The following is a 22,593-nucleotide window of genomic DNA, read 5'->3' as shown; positions in this document are numbered from 1 at the left end:
ATTTTAGTCTTTCTTGCTCAGGCTGCACAGCTTCCCCCATGATCACATTGCACTGCTCCACCTCAAATGCTCTGGGGTCCACTTTGCATTAAAAGAATGCCTCCCATGGTAGTCTTGATGTTGGCAGAAGTGCCATAATGTAAATGAGGCAACCCTAGAAGAAGCAGCGCTGGTGTGGCTGGCATGTTTCTGGGTTCAGCCCACCCAATCAGGACAATGGTCTTCCCCAGTCATAGAGACATTCTGCTACCAAAAACAAAAACAAAAAATCGTGCATGTTTGTCTATTGCAGTGAAATCTGTTCCACAATACAAAGGGGAGTGGAGATTCTGTGTGACCAAGAGCTGCAGTATGTTCCAGAACCATTTCTAATTGAAACTGCTCTAAAATAAGGGAATACAATCATAATTGCAGAGCATCATTCAGACCACTCCACCTCCAATTTTTTAGCTCCTACCTCCCTGCGAATTTCCCCCCCAATCTACTGTTACTTCTTCCCTCAATATCCGCTCCCAAATTCTGCACATCTTTCATCCTTACATGTTTTAATGGGATTACTGACCATTTAATTTTCATCTTACTGTCTCTTTTTCCATTTTGATAAAATAGCTAGTCATCCATAAATTCATCGTATGCTTTACTACTAAACTACCACCTCATTCTCTCTCTCTACTGATAAACCGAAGGTAAACTTTCCCCTGTTAATCACCTGAACTTAAAATGTTTAAGTTTGACCAAATATTTCATTTCATCTCATTAATAGCTGAACATCTAGTGACCACAGAAATAAAAAGAAAAACTAGAAATGCAGGAAACATATGAAATAAAAACATAACATGCCTGAAGCACACACAGGTTCAATTTCAAAGTATGCAGCTTGAGTTTCATATCTTGGCAGTACAAAAAATTCTTCAATAAAGCAATCAAATCAAATACTTCACCCTCCACTCTCAAGTATTTCTCACTGATCATTGTCTCCTGAGGATCAACTTTCAAAGGGATTTACATTTTTTTTTTATTTCCAAAATATACTTTATTCATAAAATCTGAAAAAATTGCATTTCCAAACAGTTTAAAACAGCATCAAGTCAAAAAATACAAACAGTGCAAAGGTGATAAGTTTCCTTCTATACAATCATGAGTTGCCTCACAACCCTTCCATTTCATTGTCATGCCATATACATTTTTACATTTACAGCACACAAAATTTTCCCGATACAGTTCGAGGGGTTTCCCATGGATCCAGTCCCTCAATTCAGCTTGGTGGGGGGACCTTACACTGTGGTCTTTCCCCATTGAGCCTTTGCTGCGGCTGCCCCAAGTTTTAGTGCGTCCCTCAGCACGTAGTCCTGGACCTTGGAATGTGCCAGTCTGCAACATTCGGTCGTGGACAACTCTTTGCGCTGGAAGACCAGCAAATTTCGGGCAGACCAAAGGGCGTCTTTCACCGAATTCATAGTCCTCAAGCAGAAGTTGATGTTTGTCTCGGTGTGCGTCCCTGGGAACAGCCCGTAGAGCACAGACTGCTGTGTTACAGAGCTGCTTGGGATGAACCTCGACAAAAACCACTGCATCTCTTTCCACACCTGCTTTGCAAAGACACATTCCAGGAGGAGGTGGGCGACCGTCGCTTCCCCACCACAGCCACCACGGGGGCATTGCGCGGAGGGGGCGAGACTTCATTCGTGCAGGAAGGATCTGACGGGGAGGGCCCTTCTCACCACCAGCCAAGCTATGTCTTGGTGCTTGTTTGAAAGTTCTGGTGATGAGGCATTCCGCCAAATGACTTTGACGGTCTGCTCAGGGAACCATCCAACAGGATCCACCATCTCCTTTTCCCGTAGGGCCTTGAGGACATTCCGTGCAGACCACTGCCTGATGGACCGGTGGTCAAAGGTGTTTTCCTGCAGAAACTGCTCCACGAAGGATAGGTGGCACGGCACGGCCCAACTGCATGGAGCGTTCCGCGGCAATGTGACCAGGCCCATCCTTCGCAACACCGGGGACAGATAGAACCTCAGCACGTAGTGACACTTGGAGTTTGCGTACTGAAGGTCTACACACAGCTTGATGCAGCCGCACACGAAGGTGGTCATCAGGATGAGGGCCACGTTGGGTACATTTTTCCCGCCCTTGTCCAGAGATTTGAACATCGTGTCCCTCCGGACCCGGTCCATTTTAGATCCCCAGATGAAGCGGAAAATGGCTCGGGTGACGGCCACAGCGCAGGAGTGGGGTATGGGCCAGACCTGCGCCACGTACAGCAACGTGAGCGCCTCGCACCTGATGACCAGGTTCTTACCCACAATGAAGAGAGATCGCTGCCCCCACATGCTCAACTTTTGCTGTACCTTGGCTACTCGCTCCTCCCAGGTTTTGGTGCACACCCCGGCCCTTCCGAACCATATCCCCAGCACCTTCAGGTAATCTGACCTGACGGTGAAGGGGACAAAGGATCGGACAGCCCAGTTCCCAAAGAACATGGCCTCGCTCTTGCCATGGTTAACTTTGGCTCCCGAGGCCAGTTCGAACTGGTCGCAGATGCTCATCAGTCTGCGCACGGACAGCGGATCCGAGCAGAAGACAGCAACGTCATCCATGTACAGGGAGGTTTTAACCTGAGTGCCTCCGCTGCCTGGGATTGTCACCCCTCTTATGCTCGCATCCTTCCTAATGGACTCAGCAAAGGGTTCAATACAGCAAACAAACAAGACCGGGGAGAGAGGACAGCCCTGTCTGACTCCAGATTTGATCGGGAAACTTTCCGATTCCCACCCATTGATTGAGACTGCGCTACTGATGTTTGTGTAGAGCAGTTGGATCCAATTGCAGATTCCCTCCCCAAACCCCATTTTGGAAAGCACATCCATCATGTAGGTGTGCGATATCCTGTTAAAAGCCTTCTCCTGGTCCAGGCTGATGAGGCAGGTGTCCACCCTCCTGTCCCGTACGTAGGCGATCGTATCCCTGAATAGCACGAGACTATCAGAGATCTTCCTGCTGGGTACAGTACAGGTCTGATCGGGGTGGATCACCAACTCCAGAGCAGACTTGTCTCGACTGGCTATGACTTTGGACAGAATCTTGTAGTCAACAATAAGCAGTGAGATGGGCCGCCAATTTCTGATTTCTGCCCTCTCCCCCTTCCGCTTGTAAATGAGGGTGATGATGCCTTTCCTCATGGATTCTGACATGCTGCCGGCCAGGAGCATACTCTCGTATACTTCCAGCAGGTCCGGGCCGACCCAGTCCCACAGGGCCGAGTACAACTCGACCGGTAAGCCGTCGCTTCCGGGAGTTTTACTCGTCTCGAAGGACTCGACGGCCTTTGTCAGCTCGTCCAGAGTTAGCGGCTTGTCCAGTCTCTCCCTCCTGCTGTCATCTAAGACCTCTGTGATAGATGACAGGAAGGACAGGGAGGCTCTGCTGTCTGTGGGCTTCGCGTCATACAGCCCAGCATAAAAGGATTTGCTGATCCTTAGTATGTCGGACTGCGAAGGCGTTACCGAGCCATCATCTTCCTTCAGGCTGCTGATAACAGAGCTCTCTCTGTGTACCTTTTGGAAGAAGTAATGCGAGCGCGTCTCATCCTGCTCGATGGAGCGGACACTGGACCGGAAGATGATCTTGGAGGCCTCCTTGGCAAAGAGCGAGGCCTGCTGGCTCTTCACCACTTGGAGGTCCTCCTTGACCTTGACCCCCATTGACTACAACCGGAGCAGATTTTGCATACTTTTCTGGAGTCGGGACATTTCCCTCTGTCTCTCTCTCGCCCTCTGAACACCTTTGTGGATGAAGAACCTCTTGATGTTCTCCTTAATCGCTTCCCACCAGTGAACTGGAGACTCAAAGAGGGGTTTCACGGTCCTCCAACCTTTGTAATCCCTTTTGAGTTCCTCAACATTCTCTGGGGTCAGCAGTGTAGCATTGAGCTTCCACGTCCCTCTGCCAACCCACTGGTCGTCCTGTAAGTGACAGTCGGCCAGTAAGAGGCAGTGGTCGGAGAAGAACATCGGCTTGACGTCGGTGGATCCGACCGTGACAGCACGGGACACAAACAGGAAGTCAATCCTGGAACGGGCAGACCTGTCCGATCTTGACCATGTGTATCTGCGCTGCGCTCCGTCTGCAGGTTTGCTGAAGACGTCGTGCAGTTTGGCATCTTTAACTGTTTCTATTAGGAATCTGGACGTGGTGTCCAGTTTGTTGGCGTCATTGCCGGATCGTCCAGCCGCATCGATGATACAGTTGAAATCACCGCCTCGGACGTCGCCAGCAGCAGTGGGAGCTGCTGGAAGACGGTCAGCCGCTCGCTGCGTTGTACCGGGGCGTACACGTTGATCAACCGTTGTTGTACATCACGTCTGCTACGAGGAGGCGACCGCCCACCACCTCCTTAACTTCGGAGATGGTGAAGTTACCTCCCCGCAGCAGAATACCCAGGCCGGAGGAACGGCAATTACCCCCCGACCAGATCGATGGCCCGTGGGACCACCATCGCGACCACTGCCTGTAGGTGCTGAGGTGTGGTATTCCACAATCCTGCAGAAACAGTAGGTCGGCTTTGACCTTGGCGAGGTAATCCAAGGTTGAAACACATCGCGTAGTAGATGTAATGCTACGCACATTAATGGAAGCAATCTTTGCACCCATTTTTTTTAAAAGTTAGTTGTTGCTTCCCATACCATTTGTCCTTGCTAGTCCCAGTCCTTCGGGATGTTCCTGCATACCCATCGTGTGAGCAAGCTGTTTCACAATAGTTGGGCTCAGAAACCCCTCCTGGTTTTTCATGCAGAGGTCGTTCCGCTGGGGTGACATCGGGGGGGGTCTTGTAGGCAGCAAAGATTGGGTTATCCTCTGCTGCTTCCATCTGTTCCTCCTCGAAAACATCACTGCTCCCGGTGTCCCGGAGCTGAGACGCGTTGGCCACGTCGTTACGTGTGGCGCTTTGGGGTTGGGGCACGCCGGGCCCATCACAGCTTCCAGTGCCGGGGGCTGGGATGCTTTATCTTCCATCTCCTTGGAGTTCTGCCACCTCTTTTGAAGGGGCTGTCGTTCCAGCATTCCCCCGTCCAGTGAAGAGGAGTTGTTGCAGTCTGATTCAGAAGATAGCCTCCTCTTGCCACTGGTTTGGGTGGTGGCCTGTTCTGCTTTTGGATGTTTTTTCTTTGTGGTTTTCCTCTGGACCACTTGCCACTGACCTGTTTGTCCATCTGCTGCCTCCTCCTCCATTGATTCTGTCTGTGGAGGAGGGGTTTCCGAGCGCAGGGTAGGTGCTGGGTCGCTGGTTTCAGCTGCCTCCCCTTCCTTCTCCTTCTCAGGTTGAAGTTCCTCACTGCGGAGAAGGTTGCTGGTCTCCTTTCGAACACCGGACGCCTTCGTCGAACCTTCTCCCGGCCTTTCCTTGGACCTTGCCGCCTGAGCATAACTGAGGCAGCGTTTGGGGCAGGTTTTGTAGAGGTGGCCTGCCGCACCGCACAAGTTGCAACACTTAGTCTGCTTACAGTCCTTGGTCTGATGGCCTTCCTCCTTGCAGTTCTTGCAAACAACCGTGCTGCAGTTGGCTGCCACGTGACCAAGAAGCCTCGACTTCCCCCGATAGCGAAGCTGGAGGGAGGGTGGATGATGGCTCCACTGGCATCGACCTTCAAGGTCACCTTGACCTGCCGCTTATTGGTCCAAATCCCAAAGGGGTCCTTGACATCAGTGCTGCTGCCGGCCACCTCGACGTACCTGGCGAGAAAGGTGAGTACATCCACCACCGGAACATGGGGGTTGTAGAGGTGAATCGTCACCACCCGGTCCCGTTGTGACGGAAGCGTGAAGAGCGGCTCCACTGTGAGGATCGACAGTGGCGCCTGGTCCCCTTTCTCCTTGAACGCCTTCAGGAACTTGATGCATCCCGCCACGTTCCGGAACGTCACGTCGAAATATCCGCTGATGGGGAAGTCCTGCAGGCAGAAGACGTCCGTAGCTTGAAATCCACAGCAATCGAAGAGGATTTTCTTGATGAAGAAGACGCGATCGACCGGTGCATCTCCTCCCTTGTCCTTCACGATCACCCGAACTGTGTTGCGCACTCCCAGGCCTGAAGCTCGAAGATGGGTTATAGCCATTTTACACAAAGCCTACCCAGGATCAAAAGGCAATGATCATGGTCTCTTCACAACCAAGTAAGCACTGATAAGAACAGATATTACACTTGATCTTAGCCAAAAGGCCGAGAAGCAATTTACATTCTGCTTTTTCCACTTTACCTGCCTTTCTCAGTAAAGTGGAGAAAAAACACAAGTACTTATAAGAGCTGAACCCTAAGCCATTAAAGTAAATACGGCTCTGCAGAAGAAACTTACCAATGAACTCTTGTAATACTGCTCGTGTTGAAAGACAGCAGCTTATAATGATACTACACAGTTGTCATTGCAATATGAGCCAAGAAAACTGAGCTACGTGCAAATGAAGGAAAAACTGTTTACATCTCAACTCTGATCTCAGGCAGCAGACTGCTGGGGAGTATGGTTAATCATCTAACAATGAAATGAACAGAATCCCACCTGTATAAGTGACAAAGAGATTTTGGCATGCCACTGCTGCAGAAGGGACAAAAAAATCCAGCTCAATTTGAGTGTAGAATATGAAATGGATCAAGTTTGCTGAATGACCCTTTCTTTCTCCTGCTTCCTTATACTTAGAGGTCTTGTCATAGAACATCCATTTTTCATCCACATCTTAGGTTCCCAGGGTGTTTTAGACCAAGATATGAGTTATTTACAGTTAGTATTCTAAATGGATGAGATCAAGCGGCCTAAGGATCTTGTCCAATTTTGTGATGAGCAATACATCTATGCAGTTTGTCATTGTTTTTCAATGGGACAAAAAATACTTAGTTTTGATAAAACTCAAATAATCACTGTTAACCCTTGACTGTGAGATGCTTAATTTCAAACTTTGCACAATTTAAGTACTGGAACTGTCTAGTAGTTTTCTTCCTTCACTGTCCTGTGATACTTTAGGCTTAATTGAAATCATTGCCATATTGCTTTAAATATTCACAGCTCGAAAGGAACTCAGAACTGCAGTCCATTAAGATTGTCAAAAATTATTCAACAATTAATTACAACTGGATCAGTACAACTCTGGTATATCATCCAAGAGACATTTCTAAGCGCTGTCTTTTCATCCAGTAGCTTGTTATGGTAGGATACTGATAAGCTGCAAGAGCATTGAATACGACCCTATACAGTATTCAGTATCTCCAGTACAAACAATGAAAAAGCACAGCCAATTGAAAGGCAGACCAATAGTTAATCTACCCAAAGAAATTGTAGTGTCATTATTCTCAATTACAGGCCTCGGTCTGGAAAAAGTATATATTGTGTTCAGACTTGACCTTTCCTATGACAAGTCCAGCAGATGAACAATCGTCACATGTTTCATGAGTTGAATTCAGAAAGGCATTCAATTTTACAGCCTCCAAATATTAGCATATTTTGACATCTCAGTACATGCAAATTGTTCATACTTTACATTTTCATTGAATAAATTACAGTAGCAGTATAATTTTCTTTCTACAGCATTAATCTAATTGTTTAGTTACAATATCAGCTACAAGCATTGTTGCATTATCAATCCTAGGTTTTAGCCGCCCAGTTTGTCACTCTTTATCTGCTGAGCAACTCAGGGTCTTGGTTTAAATGTCCCATGTCATTCTCAATGGGCAACGCCTCGCTTAGATGATTAAACTGTAAACAAAATGGTTAAAAAACTAAGGTCTGCATTTTTTGGCGCCGCCCGAGGTCCTGCTGCTGGGACAGGAAGCGGAAGACACTGCCATTTGAGCGGGAGGCAGGCTGGGGTGCACTATTCTGCAGTGGCTGTCCAATTAAGTGCCGGCAGGCAGAGCAGGCATCCAGTAAGGCACCGGTGGCAGTGTGTGGTCACGCCACTGAGAGTGCTGGTGCCATATTTAAAGGGCTGCCAGCACTCCTTTGAATACATACAGCAAAAAAGAAGCCTGAGAGGAAGAGCAGCAAAAGCAGACCTATCCAAGAATAGCAGAGGTCATACCCCAGGGGGCCCAAGGTTTAGCGATGCTTCCCTGCAGGCTGCTTGGGCCAAGTGGGAGGTCCTCTTCTCCCGCTAGGGGAGGATTCCTGCCCGCCAGACCAAACAAGCCCGGACAGAAATCGCAGAGGAGGTCAGGAGCTGTGGGATCATCCCTAGAGCCTGGCTGCAGTGCCATAAGCAGGTGAATGACCTCATGCAATCTGCCAAGGTCGGTACACCACACTTTGCTCTCCTTTGGGGCGTTCATGTGGTAATGTGTAAGGGTGAGCTAGCAAGAGAAGCAATACCAATTCAGTACCTTGCATTGGGACCAGACAGTATCATTACCTGTCACAAGCATCGCAGCCATCACACTTGCCTCCTGCACTGCTGCTTCTCAGTGGCCACATGCAGGAAGCATTCCTGTGGTCCCACCATTCCTGGTGACCACCAGCATAGCCATTGAGCGTGTCTTTGTTGGGCAACTAACAATGCTCATCTTGTATGCTTGCAGGCAAAAACTGCCCACTGTATGAAGGAAAGGGTGAAGATCAGCGATGGCTTCCCGATCCTTACAATCCTGACACCCATGGAGGAGGAGACACTGGAACTCAGAGGCCAGCATGGGGGCCATTCAATCACAGATGGTGAAACAGGAGTGGAGACTCGAGAGACTGAGTGGTTTAATGGATGGGCACAAAAGACCTCTGGCGTACACAACACATCGTGCTCATTTGTCCACCAAAGGTCATATGGAGTTGCACACTAGGAGTGGACTGAAGGGAGTGATGGAATGCGCCTTATCTTGTAATTAATCTTTGCTCTTGCCTTTGATCTGCGTGAGAGACGACAGCTCAAAAGACCTGGGGATAGCCGTCCACCTCTGAAGAGGAGGGAGCCTCAAAGGGTGCACGATCACATCATTTCCCTGCACCTTTTACCAGCACAGTTGGTGGGCATCCATTTGCGAGTAAATCTGGGATCACAATCTGGTGAGCACAGCACAGATGTGCCTGAGCAGCGAATGAAGGCTATGACAGCCAAGGTCACTGATACTCGGAGGAGTGTTGGAAGGCCTGGTAATACTGAGCCTTAGGCTGATGACAAGCCTCTAAAGTCATCAGCAAGGCAGAAGATGCTGGAACTGCAGTGTGAGGGGAGGGAACATCTGGCGGAGCTTCCAGTGATTATGCACATCCTGGCACAGTCCATGGAGGAGTCCATCCAGGCTGTCAGTGCCATCATGTCTCTGGCGTGTGCACGCTTGGCAACCTCCATCAAGAGATTGGCCACCCTCATGGAGAGCCGTATCCAGCAAACCACACAATGGATGCTGGAGACGCACACAGACCGCATGCCATCGCCACGTCCATGAGCTTTGTGCAGCAATGGCTGGGTGAGGGGGTGGGTGAGACACCTGAACAATGCCAGGTCCTTGCACTCCTCAGGTGAGCAGGGCGGTACAAGTCTGCCTTGAAAGATGCCTGATGCATTTGGGGACTCATCTCAGGGTACTCCTGGCATGGACAGCTGCCCCTTGGCCCCTCTGGCAGTGACACCAGCGCCTCAATTAGCCGTGATGACAGAGGAGACTCCTGCACTTGGAGGCCTTCAGTATGTCGGGGCCTTCCAGGATTCAGGCAGCCAGAGTACGTTGGCTCAGGTCATCCCAAGCCCAAGATCAGCAGCCTTCCTCTACCTCAGCTGACAGCGCAGGGGGAGCAGCGTGTAGGAGCACACGGAAGAGATTTAAGAGCCTCTAGCTGCATAGGTTACTTTTTGTTGGAAGCATGCAGCCTTGCAATTTTTTTGTTCCGCTATTAAATATCTCATGTGGCAAGGCTGGAGGTCTCCTTGCATTTCTTGTGGGCCACTGGGACTTCAGATGTACCCTGGCTCCGCTAAAGGGTTTGATGGGTGGGGGCACACCACGAGGTCCAGGCACTCTCCATGCTACAGTGTGATGTCTCACTGGGTGCAGGTAAATGGCTAGGTCAATGTAGGTGGTGGCAACAGGCCTGCTGAGTGCTGAGGCTTTATTGAATTGCATGGATCTGTCACTTGTCAATTGTATATCAATTGTGTTTAATTATATGCAGTTGGAGGGCATTGATTGGGGTTTTACATGAGAACATATAAAGAAACACTTACTGAAACTGTGTGGGGTTGGGTTAGAAAGTATATTCTTGTAATGTTTCACTCTGTAGATAAATAGAAGACTGAGTAAAGATTGGCTCCAGTTTCATCCTTCAGCAACTCGCTTTCTGGAATATAACATCACTAATGATCATGTGAAACGTGCCTGTATTAACATGTCACAAGCCTCCCTTGCATGTAACTCATGGCTCCTTCCCTGTGGTCCCTGGGCTCTCCAGCATCCTGCGCTTGGTCACCATCTTCCTCCATTTCCTCATCATTGGAGGAGGCATCACGCTCAACGATATTCTCATTGTTCAAATGCTGTCCCCTCTGTAGTGTCAGGTTGTGCAGGGCACAGCACACCACCACGAAATGCGAGATCCTTGCTGGGACATACTGAAGTGCTTCACTAGGTCTATCTAGGCATCTGAACGGCATCTGCAGAAGCCCTATGGCCTGCTCAATGGTCACTGAAGTTGTGCTGTGGCAAGTGTTGTATCCCTCCTCTGCATCAGTGCTTGGGCTCTTCACACGCATCAGTAGCCAGGTCTTCAATGGGTAGTCCTTGTCATTCAGTATCCATTCTTGAAGGCGCACAAGGGGACCTGAAAAGCTCCGGCGCCTGGGAAGGCCTTGGTATGTAGGCGTCATGCCTGCTTCCCTGTATTTGCAGTGATCACAAACCAGTTGTACATTGAGCAAGTAGAAGCCTTTCCTGTTGCCAAAGGCTGCAGGCTGCTCTGTGGGAGCCTTGATGACACATGCATGCAGTCAATGACACCCTGCACCTGGGGGGAATCAAGCGATAGCCCAGAATCCTATAGCACTCTCAGCCTCGCTGTCTGAATTGGTATGGAAACACATGTACAGGCTGGCCCTCTTGAAGATGGCAATGGTGACCATCTTGATGCATCGATGAGCCTCAGACTGGAAGATCCCACTCATATCTGCAGTGGATCCCTGGAATGATCCTGAAGCATTAGAAATTCACTGCCACGGTGACCTACAGTGCCAATGGCATTGGGCGCTCACCACTTCTCATGGAGCTTAGCTCATCCTCCATCATGGCACACAACTCCGAGATGGCCCCCCTGGAGAGGCAGAGGCTTCAGCGACTACTGCTCCTACATCAGAAGGTAGCTGAGCCTCGGGCTGTAGACCCTCTGTGACAGATAACCAGCCTCCTGTGTGAAGAAGAGGTTATGTGCCCCTTTGTATCTTTCTCCGTTGTTCGCACCCCCCACTGAGGCTGGCACTCCTGCTGCCCCTCTGGTTGCCGCTCCCCCGCTGCCTAAGGCTCTCTCCCTCTCTGCTGCTCCTCCTCAGTGGAGGAACCGAAACCTGCGTGAATGAGACCCATGGCATGTGGATTCACTCAGTCCGCAGGGCCTCTTTCCATCCCTGCTTTACCCACACAAGTGCCAGCATCGATATGCCAATCTGGCTGTATGCCCCCACAGCTCTGGCAATTTTTCCCCTTCTCCCAATTGATTATGCCAATGCTGTTTCACCCTCCCTGCCAAGACATGCTAGGACTCACGATGGCTGCTGGTTGGAGCTAGAACTGACCTCCCGCTAGCTCACACCTCCTTATACCTGGGAGGCCCTGAAGCCCCGTGGTTCCCATGCACTTCCAGAAAAATCAAAAAACCCTGGTAAAATTCAAGTTAGTTACCTTTGTAAAAGGCTTAATTGCTTGCCCGCTGCATGCAAGGGGGAGGTCCTTCCACCGCCATCCTACTAAATATCCAGTTCTGATGTGAAGATGGCCCGACACCTTGCGTGTCAATATTCTGACCCCTCCTGCCTCCTAGCCTGCTTCCAATGGGCTGGGAACATTCAACCCTAAATTTCAGAATAAAGTGCCCATGCTTCACAGGCAAAAGTTACATAGTTTTCCCCATTCTGATGTAAAATGTGCATGGAGGCAATTCCAACAGCAACTCTGATCAGATCAGGTCCTGTATGAGCTGAGATAAAGACAGGGATAGTGTTAGAGATATCGGGATAGGGCAAGAGATAGTGATAGAGAAAAACTGACTTGTATTCCTGTTGTGTCTTATCAGATCTGTCATAAACATCTCATACAATGAGTTACTTTGAAGTTCAGTGACTAATAGTTCACTTGGAGGCTGTTTGGCTTCTCCTGAGGTTGTGGAAAGCACTATTTGAATGCAAGTACTTTCTTTTGCATTGTTTGCTGCAACTTCGATCATAGTTGCAAGAAATAATACTTAAGGAAAGTCTCGAAAGAAAAAGTTTCATCCTGAAATAATTATCTCTACACCAAAGGAAACTGATGCAGAGAACAAAATGTAATTGAACACACGTTTTGTGTCAACATTTGCATCAAAAACTTACCTTTAAGAAATAAACTTCAGAATGAATTTAGTCCTAAATCCTGAATGGATTATTCATGCACTCATTTTATATGGGTGAGGTGAGTGCTGGAAGTTGAGTGGGCCAAAAGAACATGAAATTTGGTGTGGGATCTGATTACCATAGCTGCACGAGGCCCCAATACAACCTCTCTTTGCTTGAAATTTCTCATAAGATAAGGCACACCATCTTGTATCCTCAATTTTCCAGTCTGTGCTTGACATTCAGCTGAAGTGCAATACCTTACACTGCATGTGACAATAAATGAATCCGTTGGTGATTTTTAATTCAACATGATGTTTGGCTTCAGTGTCATTCTGAATATATTAAATGATTTTACTCAATAAAATTTTACTCAATAATTGACATCCACAACTAGTTGTGCACTTTCCCTTTGCAGCATAAACAGCCAAATGTCATCAGGCTGTGTACTGCCTGCTATTAACCCTGTGGACTCTACATTCAATTTTACAAATAGCAAAATAAATTAGAACAGCTACGTATGCGCATTCTGCTTTTGATTTGATTTGCAACTCCATCCAATATTATCCCTCACCTTATTGTTTCCTTGTTCACCATAGTACATCACTTAAAGAGCTGTTGAAAGTAAAACATGCAGTAATGGCTTGAATTCTATAGTATTCTGCATCAAATCAAGGTCATATTTCTTCAGAATACCAAATATTTAAATTTACCTTCCAGACAGCATGTGCTATTATATTCCCACTAAATCACCACCCTTTCAGAAACTTACCTTCTAAACTGCCCAATTTCCATTTCTTTTGCAATGAGGGATAATTGTGCTTCTGATCTATTATTGTGTTGTATTACATTTGGTACGTGGAATTGAAATCAATAAAGTGATGCTGCTAAAATCAAGCAGTTTGGAGGTAGAAAATATGGTTCCAGAGACAGTTATTACAAAGAAACTGCAATGGAGAAAACTAACCCATTGTGGTTCATATGCAGCACTGTTGAGGTAAATGTGAGCAGAAAACAGATAAATGTTTGTGCACCGGTTGAGTAGTTGCAGTCAAATTTATCTTCCAGTCAACAAGAATGCCAAACCAGATGCACACAAGTTTAAAGACCACAGTTGTTAAATATAATTGCATGGCAACACTGCTGAGTCATATGAGATGGTGGTGGACTGATCAATCTCATTCACATTCTGTACATTATACATATAGTGTTGGACAGTATAAGGAACATAGAAATACAGCGACAGGAAGAGGCTACTTTCAAATCAATGTGAAAGGTCACAGAAGGCATAATCTTTCAGTTACGTTGCTGACTGCTTCATCCGCAGTGATACCACTATGCAATAAATAGCCTTTTTAGAAAATAGTGGACACAAAATTTGACTCTTTATTGACAGCTTTTTGGTGCCATCTGTGCTGTTTGGACTCCAAAATGGCATCTGCAGAGGGTGCACGCACTTATGGTGTAAGTCGTGCCAGACACCATTTTGTTGAGAGGTTTAGTGTGTGCACAGGGAGCATCCGCTCAAAGTATGCAGAATAGGCAGCTAATGATGCCGATCAGCATGTATCATTTATTTGATGCTAGCACTGCCATTTTGGAGCTCAATGCTCCAGCTAATGTTGTCTCAAACACACGGAGCTGAACACGCATTCAGCAGCAGGAAGGACTCCCCACCACCCAACCACAAACCCCACCTTAGTTGTTTAAAAAGATCATCAGCCACTTATAGGTAGCAGGTTACTTTACACTGTTGCGATTGTTGAAGTGTTTGGTGCTTTCTAGAGTTTTACAAAATTGCTGGTGACTGCAAGGAGTGGTGTGGCGTATGCTAAAGGAATTAGTAGAGGCATCAAAGAGCAGAACAAGTGGTTGGAAAAGGGAGGAGGAAGCTGAGAAGGGTTCTCAGCAGGAGGCCATATCCCCTCAGGGCGTTTAGGAAGCAGTTCTTCTAACACAGAAAAATAGAAAGATTTGCAGCATAGGAGGCCATTCACCTTATTGTGTCCACACCAGGCAAGAATGAGCTATCCAGCCTAATCTCACCTTCCAGTTCTTAGTCAGCAGCCCTGTAGGTTATAATACCTGTTTTTTAAATGTGATGAGGGTTTCTGCCTCTCCCACCTTTTAAGACAGTGAGTTTCAAACCTCCATCACCCTCTAATCTTTCTACCAATTCCTTTAACTCTCTGCCCTCTGGTTATTGACCTCCCTGCGAACAAGGTTATGACCAAGGCGGGAATAATGCACTGTTAATTCAGTCCCACTACTCCACAGGTCACAGTATATTAGTAAAGTTTCCCACCTACCGGAAAAATAGCCAAATTAAACACTTTATTTATCCCCCAGAAGAAAGCGCACCAAACCAGGTTTCTTTAAACAACAATAAAATTAGCTATTAGTAAAACAATTTTTAAATGATAATGAGATAACTATATGTATGAAAAGATTATATAACTTCTTTTTCCTCCTAACCCTCATGTACATACACACATACAATTAAAAACCAACGGTTAACAGGTTTTAAAAGGATGTTTTAAATTGGAACTGTTTCTCAGGAATAATAAAATAACTGTGTAACTTCTGTAGGATATTTCCAGATCGGTGAGGTGTCCCAGAGTCGAATGGTCAGATGCTACTCGATGTCTCTCCAGGTGAGTTTGATAAACAGTCTGTGATGGGTAAGCATTCAAGGAAATTCATCTGTAGCAGGCATCACACAGATGTTTCAGCAAAAGGTGTAGCAACAGGTCTACTGAAATTTTAAAGTAGCAGTCTAAAGCAGAAACTTTCTTGAGATTTCAGGATCTCCCAAAAATACAAAAAGCAACAGGAAACACTCTTGAGGCAGAGATTTTTCAGAGATTGTAGGCAATAGGATTTGCTATCTTTAACAATGCAGGGCATCCTCTCAGCAAAGCAGTATTTTTCCACAGAGTGTAGTAAAAACTCCTCTTTTCCTGGGTCTTTTCCCTCTCTTCGGGCTCAAAACCACAGCTTAAATGTAGTATTTCTTTCTATGGGATGAAAAGCTTCTTTTTCAAAGAGAGTAGGTCTTTTCTCTGGTCTATCAGCAAATCACAGCTACAGTTCATTGCGAGCTGCTCCCAGCTCCCTGGTCTGTTTCACTCTGCCAAAATGAAACTGAAACTCTCCAACAACCAAGTCACAAGACAGTCATAAATCTTCCATGATAAAAACAAGAAATGCTGGAAATACTCAGCAGGTCTGGCTGCATCTGTGGTGAGAGTGGCAGAGTTAACATTTCAGGTCAGTGACCGTTCATCAGAACTGGTAAAGGTTAGAAATGTAATCGGTTTTAAGAAAATAAAGCAGGGGTGGGGCAAGAGTTAACAAAAGTAAAGGTGTTGATAGGACAGGGTCACAGAGAATAACTGACCAGAAGGTCATGGAGCATGCAGTCATAAATCTTCCTGTTGCTTGGATACAAGTTTTACAGCCTGCACACTTTAAACACCAAGTGTCAGCAATCAGTGTTCACAGAAAAAAAAAAAAATTTTCCCAGCTCTTAAAGGCACACAGAACTCCTGGTTTAAAAAAAACTCTTGTGACAACAGAAATAGGTCCTTCCTATCCATTCTATTGAATCCAATCTTTCCTCAGCTAAAATTCTCCAGTCCTGGCAACATCCTTGTGAATCTCATCTGTACCCTTTCTAGTGCGACCACATCCTTCCTGTAATGTGGTGACCAGAACTGTATGCAGTATTCTAGCTGTGGTCTAACTAGTGTTTTGTACAGTTCTAGCATAACTCCCTTCTCTTATATTCTAAACCTCAGCCAATAAAGTATCCCATATGTTTTCTTCACCACATAGCAACCTATTCTCCTATCTGCAGGAATCTGTAGACATACAATCCTTGGCTTGTCTGTTCTTCTACACTTTTCAGAATCCAAGCATTTACTGTGCATTCCCTTGCCTTGTTTGTTCTTCCCAAATGCATTACCTCATACTTTTCTGGATTCAACTCCATTTGCCACTTTTCTGCTCAATTGACCAGTCCATTAATAGCTTCCTGTAGTCTACAGCATTTTTCCTCACTATCAACCACACTGCTAATTTTCGTATCATCTGCAAACTTCTACATTTAAGTCTAAATCATTGATATATACCATGAACAGCAAAGGACCAAGTACTGAGCCCTGTGAAAACCCAATGGAAACAGCATTCCATCTGTCAACCATAACCTTTTCCTTCCTGCCACTGTGTCAATTTTGGATCCAACCTGTCACTTTCCATTGGATCTCATGAGCGATTAATATTCTGACCATTCTGCACCAATCTCAGCGGGGAACATTATGTCAGACATTTGCACTTCACTAAGAGGGCCCTCAGTGAAACCTGACACCTGCTGTAGCCACGACTGCAACCTCAGAGCAGGGCGAGGACCACATTGCCAGTGGCTGTGACCATGGCCATGAACATTTAGATGTCAGGTTCCCTCCAAGCTGGAGGAGGTGACATTTGCAATATCACCCAGGTTGCTTTGCACTGTTGCAGAAGGGAGGTCACTGTGCCTCTGTATTTGGAGAGAGCAGAATTTCATTCCCTGTTGCCAGAGAGAAGCAGCTGGAAGGACATGCAGCTTCGCGAGGATTGCAGGCTTCCCATGGTGCAGAGTGCCACTGACTGTACACAAGCTGTGATGTCATTTTGTGGGTGTCACATGTCCACTCTGAGATGTACCACAACCAAAAGGGATTCCACTTCCTCAACATCCAGCTGGTGTGTGACCATAGGTAGCAAATCATGCAGTCCATTGCCCGATATCCTGGCAGCAGTCATGATGTCTTCAATATGTGGTAGTTCGCTGTACCATCTGCATTTCAGTCATCGCGACTGGGCAATGTGGCTTATCACTCCGGTGTGTAACCCATGCAGGTGTGAGCAGCAAACATACAACAAAAGCCATGCTGCTGCAGGAAATGTGATGGAACATATCATTGGGATGCTGAAACAATGCTTCTGCTGCATCAACCACTCTGGACGGGCCCTGTAATACTCGGCAGAGCATGTGTCATGATTTAAGGTGGTATGCTGCATGTTTCACAACCTCACCATCATGAGGGCACAGCCCTTGCCACCAGCTATACTGTGACCATCTGAGGAGCAGGAGGGGAAGAAGGTGGAAGAAGAAGGGAGGTAGTAAACAACACAGCTCCTTTCTGGCCACGCCATCCACGAAGAGCTCATCCAACTGCGATACAAGTAAGCACAACCCCAATTCCCAATTCACCAACAGTCAGGCACCTGACCATCCCTGTTACTGACCATCATAGTGTCTACTTAGCCAAAATACAGATATAAAAACCAACACAAAATAAACATTCCAAACAAAATGTATGACCTAGTCATACCCACTGAATTATACCTTACAATGTCTCAACCTCCTCCATCACCATCCCTGGGTATGTCCTGTTGCACCAGCAAGCCACGCCCACCAGAGTTGGCAACACAGTGGTATATGGTCAGGATGGAGTGACTTTGGGAGTCCTCAACATTGACTAAGGACCCTAAGAAAGTCTCATGGCATCAGGTCAAATGTGGGCAATGTAACCTCCTCCTGATTACCACTTATCGGCCTCCCTCAACTGATGAAAATTTACTCCTCCATTTTGAACACCACTTGCAAGAGAACTATGGGTAGCAAGGGCACAGAATGTACTCTGGGTGGGGGACTTAAATATCCATCACCAACAGTGACTCAGTAGCACCACTGCTGACCGAGCTGGCTGAGTCCTGAAGGAGGTAACTGCCAGGCTGGGCTTGTGGCAGGTGGTGAGAGAACCAACACCAGGGAAAAATCTACTTGACCTCATCCTCACCAATCTACCCGATGCATCTGTCCATTACAGTATTGACAGGAGTGACCACTGCACAATCCTTGTGGAGACTAAGTCCCATCATCACACTGAGGACAACCTCCATCATGTTGTGTGACACTACCACCCTGCTAAATGGGATAGATTCAGATATGATTTAGCAGCTCAAAACTGGGCGTCCATGAGACAGCAACAGCAGAATTATATCTGAATTTATGGCCTGGCAGATCCCTCACTCTACCACTACCATTAAGCCAACAGACCAACCCTGGTTCAATGAGAGGTATAGGAGAGCATCCCAGGAGCAGCATCAGACATACCTCAAAATGACGTACCAATCTGCTGAAGCTACAACACAGGATTACAAAATCGTGCTAAATAGCGAAAGCAGCAAACTATAGACAGAATTAAGCAATCAGATTAACCAACAGATCAGATCAAAGATCTGCAGTCCTGTCACATCCAGTCATGAATGGTGGTAGACAATTAAACAACTAACAGGTGGAGGAGGCTCCATAAATAACCCCATCCTGAATGATGGCAGAGCCCAGCATGCCAATGCAAAAGACAAGGCAAGACAAGACACGTTTGCAACCATTTTAGCCAGAAGTGCCAAGTGGATCATCCATCCCGATCTCTTTTTGAAGTCCCCACCATCATAGATGCCAGTCTTCAGCCAATTCAATTCAATTCACTCCACTCCACAGGATATTAAGGAACAGCTGAGCGCACTGAATGTGCAAGGCAATGGGCCATGACTACATCCCGGCTATAGTACTGAAGACTTGTGCTCCAGATCTAGTTGCACCCTGAGCCAAGCTGTCCCAGCACAGCTACAATACTGGTATCTACCTGACAATGTGGAAAATTGCCCAGATATTTCCTGTCCACAAAAAGGACAAATCCAATCAGGCCAATTATTGCATCATCAGTCTAATCTCATTCATCAGCAAAGTGATGGCAGGTGTCGTCGGCAGTGCTATCAAACTACACTTTCTCAGCAATAACCTGCTCACCGGTGCTCAACTCTAGATCTCATTACAACCTTGGTCCAAACAAGGCCAAAGGAGCTGAATTCCAGAGGTGAGGTGAGAGTAACTACCCTTGACATCAAGGCAGCATTTGACTGTGTATGGCATCAAGGAACCCAAGTAAAATTGGTCGATGGGAAAAAGGGGGAAAAGTCTCCAGTGGCTGGAGTCATACCTAGCACAAAGGAAGATGGTTGTGGTTGTTGGAGGCCAATCACCTCAGCCCGAGGACATCACTGCAGGAGTTCCTCAGGGCAGTGTCCAAGGCCCAACCATCTTCAGCTGCTTCATTATGACTTATGATAAGGTCAGAAATGGGGATGTTCTCTGATGATTTCTGTGGTCAGTACCATTTAGAGCTCCTCAGATACTGAAGTAGTCCATGGCCACATGCAGCAAGACCTGGACAACATTCAGCTTTGGACTGATAAGTGGCAAGTAACATTCCCCCACAAATGCCAGGCAACAACTATCTTCAACAAGAGAGAATCTAACCATCTCCCTTGACTTTCAACAGCATTACCATCGCTGAAGCCCCCTAGTGACTGGTGGTCACTATTAATTGACCATTAAACAGACCAGCCACATAAATAAAAGCAAAATACTGCGGATGCTGGAAATCTGAAATAAAACCAAGAAATGCTGGAACCACTCAGCAGGTCTGGCAGCATCTGTGGAAAGAGAAGCAGAGTTAACGTTTTGGGTCAGTGACCCTATTTCAGCCACATAAATACTTTGGCTACAACAGCAAATCGGCTACAATAGGAAATTGGATGGGCACTTGAGGGTAATAAACTCACAGGGCTGTGGCTCGGAATTCTGCACTAAGTAACTCACCTCCTCGCTCCCAAAGCATACCACCATCTATAAGGCACAAGTCAGGAGTGTGATGGAATACTCCCCACTTACCTGGATGAGTGCAGCTCCAAGAAATTCGGGACCGTCCAATACGAAGCAGCGCACTTGATCGACATCCCATCCACCACCTTAAACATTCACTCCCTCCATCACTGGTGCACAGTGACAGCAGTGTGTACCATCTACAAGATGCACTGCAGTAACTTGCCAATGCTGCTTCAACAGCACCTTCCAAACCCAGGGCCTCTACCACCTAGAAGAACAAGAGTAGCAGATGAATGGGAACACCACAACCTGCAAGTTCTCCTCCAAGTCACATACCATCCGGGACTGGAAACATATTGCTGTTCCTTCACCGCCGCTGAGTCAAAGTCCTGGAACTGTCCAACAGCACTGTGGATGTAACTACACTACAAGGACTGCAGCGGTTCAAGAAGGCAGCTCATCGCCACCTTCTCAAGGGCCTCTAGGGGCAGGCAATAATTGCCGGCCTTGCCAGAGATGCTCACATCCCATGAACGAATAAGAAAAGTCAACTAGTCACCCTCATACATTCCCTTGCTTCCTGCCTTTTGTGTGCCTTCGCCTGTCCTAATGTTCCCACACAGTGCTACCCCAGTCGCTGCAGCATGGCTGGTGGAAGCCTGCTGAACTTTAGTGGGGGAGAGCGCAGAACGACCTCAAGCTGCTCTGGCTCTAGGAGGTCCAGCTTTGGACTGCATCACCTCGGCATGGGGGACAGCAGTCTCAAGGTTGGGAGGACAAATACTGTCATCCTGAGAGAGGACAGCAGGTTCACGCTACAAGGAACCACAGCAACTCCCGGGGCAGTGCCTCAGCAATCCTATTAATCTATTCCTTGATTTTTAACTGCCCTCTGAAAGGGTCTAGCAAGCCACTCATAGCATCATAGAAAGTTTAAAGCACAGAAAGAGACCACTTGGCCCATTGTGTCTGTGCCGGCTGAAAAACGATCCACCGATTCTAATCCCATCTTCCTGCATTTGGTCCGTAGCCCTGCAGATTACGGCACTTGAGGTGCATATCCAGACTTCTTTTGAATGAGTTGAGGGTTTCTGCCTCAACTACCCTTTCAGGCAGTGAGTTCCAGACCAAAAATGTTTCCTCATCTCTCCTCTGATTTTTCTACCAATCACTTTAAATCTATGCCCCCTAGTCACTGACCTCTCTGCTAAGGTGAATAGGCCCTTCACCTCCACTGTATCCAGACCCCTCAAAACTCTGTACATTTCAATCAGATCTCCCCTCAGCCTTCTCTGTTCCAAGGAGAACAACCCCAGCCTATCCAATCTTTCCTCATAGCTGCATTTTTCCAGTCCTGGCAACATCCTCGTCAATCTCCTCTGTACCCTCTCTAGTGCAATTACATCCTTCTGTAATGAGGTGACCAGAACTGCACACAGTACTCAAGTTGTGGCTTAACCAATGAGTGATACAGTTCCAGCATAACCTCCCTGTTCTTATATTCTATACCTTGGCTAATAAAGGAAAGGATTCCAAATGCCTTCTTATCGATCTGTCCTACTACCTTCAGGGATCTGTGGACATTCATTCCAAGGTCCCTCACTTCCTCTACACTTCTTAGTATTCTCCCATTAATCGTGTATTCCTTTGCCTTGTTTGACATCCTCATATGCATCACCTCACACTTCTCCAGGTTGAATTCCATTTGCCACTTTTCTGCCCATCTGACCAGTCCATCAATATCTTCCTGCAGCCTCCAGCTAGCCTCCTCACCATCTACCACACGGCCAATCTTTGTGTCGTCTGCAAACTTCTTGATCATGCCCCCTACATTTACATCCAAATCGTTAATATATACCACAAAAAGCAGGGGACCCAGTACTGAGCCCTGCGGAACACCAGTGGAAACAGCCCTCCAGTCACAAAAACACTAGTCAACAATTACCCTTTGTTTCCTGCCACTGAGCCAATTTTGTATCCACCTTGCTGCATTTCCCTGGATCCCATGGGATTTTATTTTTTAACCAGTCTGCCATGTGGGACCTTGTCAAAAGTCTTGCTAAAATCCATGTTGATAACATCAACTGCACTACCCTCATCTATTTTCCTGGTTACTTATTCAAAAAATTTGATCAAGTTGGTCAAACAAGATCTTCCCTCAACAAATCCATGCTGACTATCCTTGATTAATCTGTGCCTTTCTAAGTGACAGTTTATCCTGTCTCTCAGAATAGTTTCCAATAATTTGCCTACTACTGAGGTTAGACTAACTGGTCTGTAATTATTCGGTCTATCCCTCACTCCCTTTTTGAACAGTGGTACAACATTAG

The 22,593-nt window shown here is 46.9% G+C and overlaps 1 protein-coding gene and 1 pseudogene across 10 annotated transcripts in view; both read right to left on the bottom strand.

Annotated features, from left to right (window-relative positions):
- fhit (fragile histidine triad diadenosine triphosphatase) overlaps positions 1 to 22,593 on the bottom strand; it is a 1,297,392-nt gene that overhangs the window by 566,198 nt on the left and 708,601 nt on the right. The gene's annotated exons all lie outside the window — the stretch shown is intronic.
- LOC137380456 (U2 spliceosomal RNA) lies at positions 6,102 to 6,232 on the bottom strand (annotated as a pseudogene).

Source organism: Heterodontus francisci, chromosome 19 (genome assembly GCF_036365525.1).
Source record: "Heterodontus francisci isolate sHetFra1 chromosome 19, sHetFra1.hap1, whole genome shotgun sequence".
Taxonomy (NCBI): Eukaryota; Metazoa; Chordata; class Chondrichthyes; order Heterodontiformes; family Heterodontidae; genus Heterodontus; species Heterodontus francisci.
This window is presented reverse-complemented; position numbering and strand designations above follow the sequence as displayed.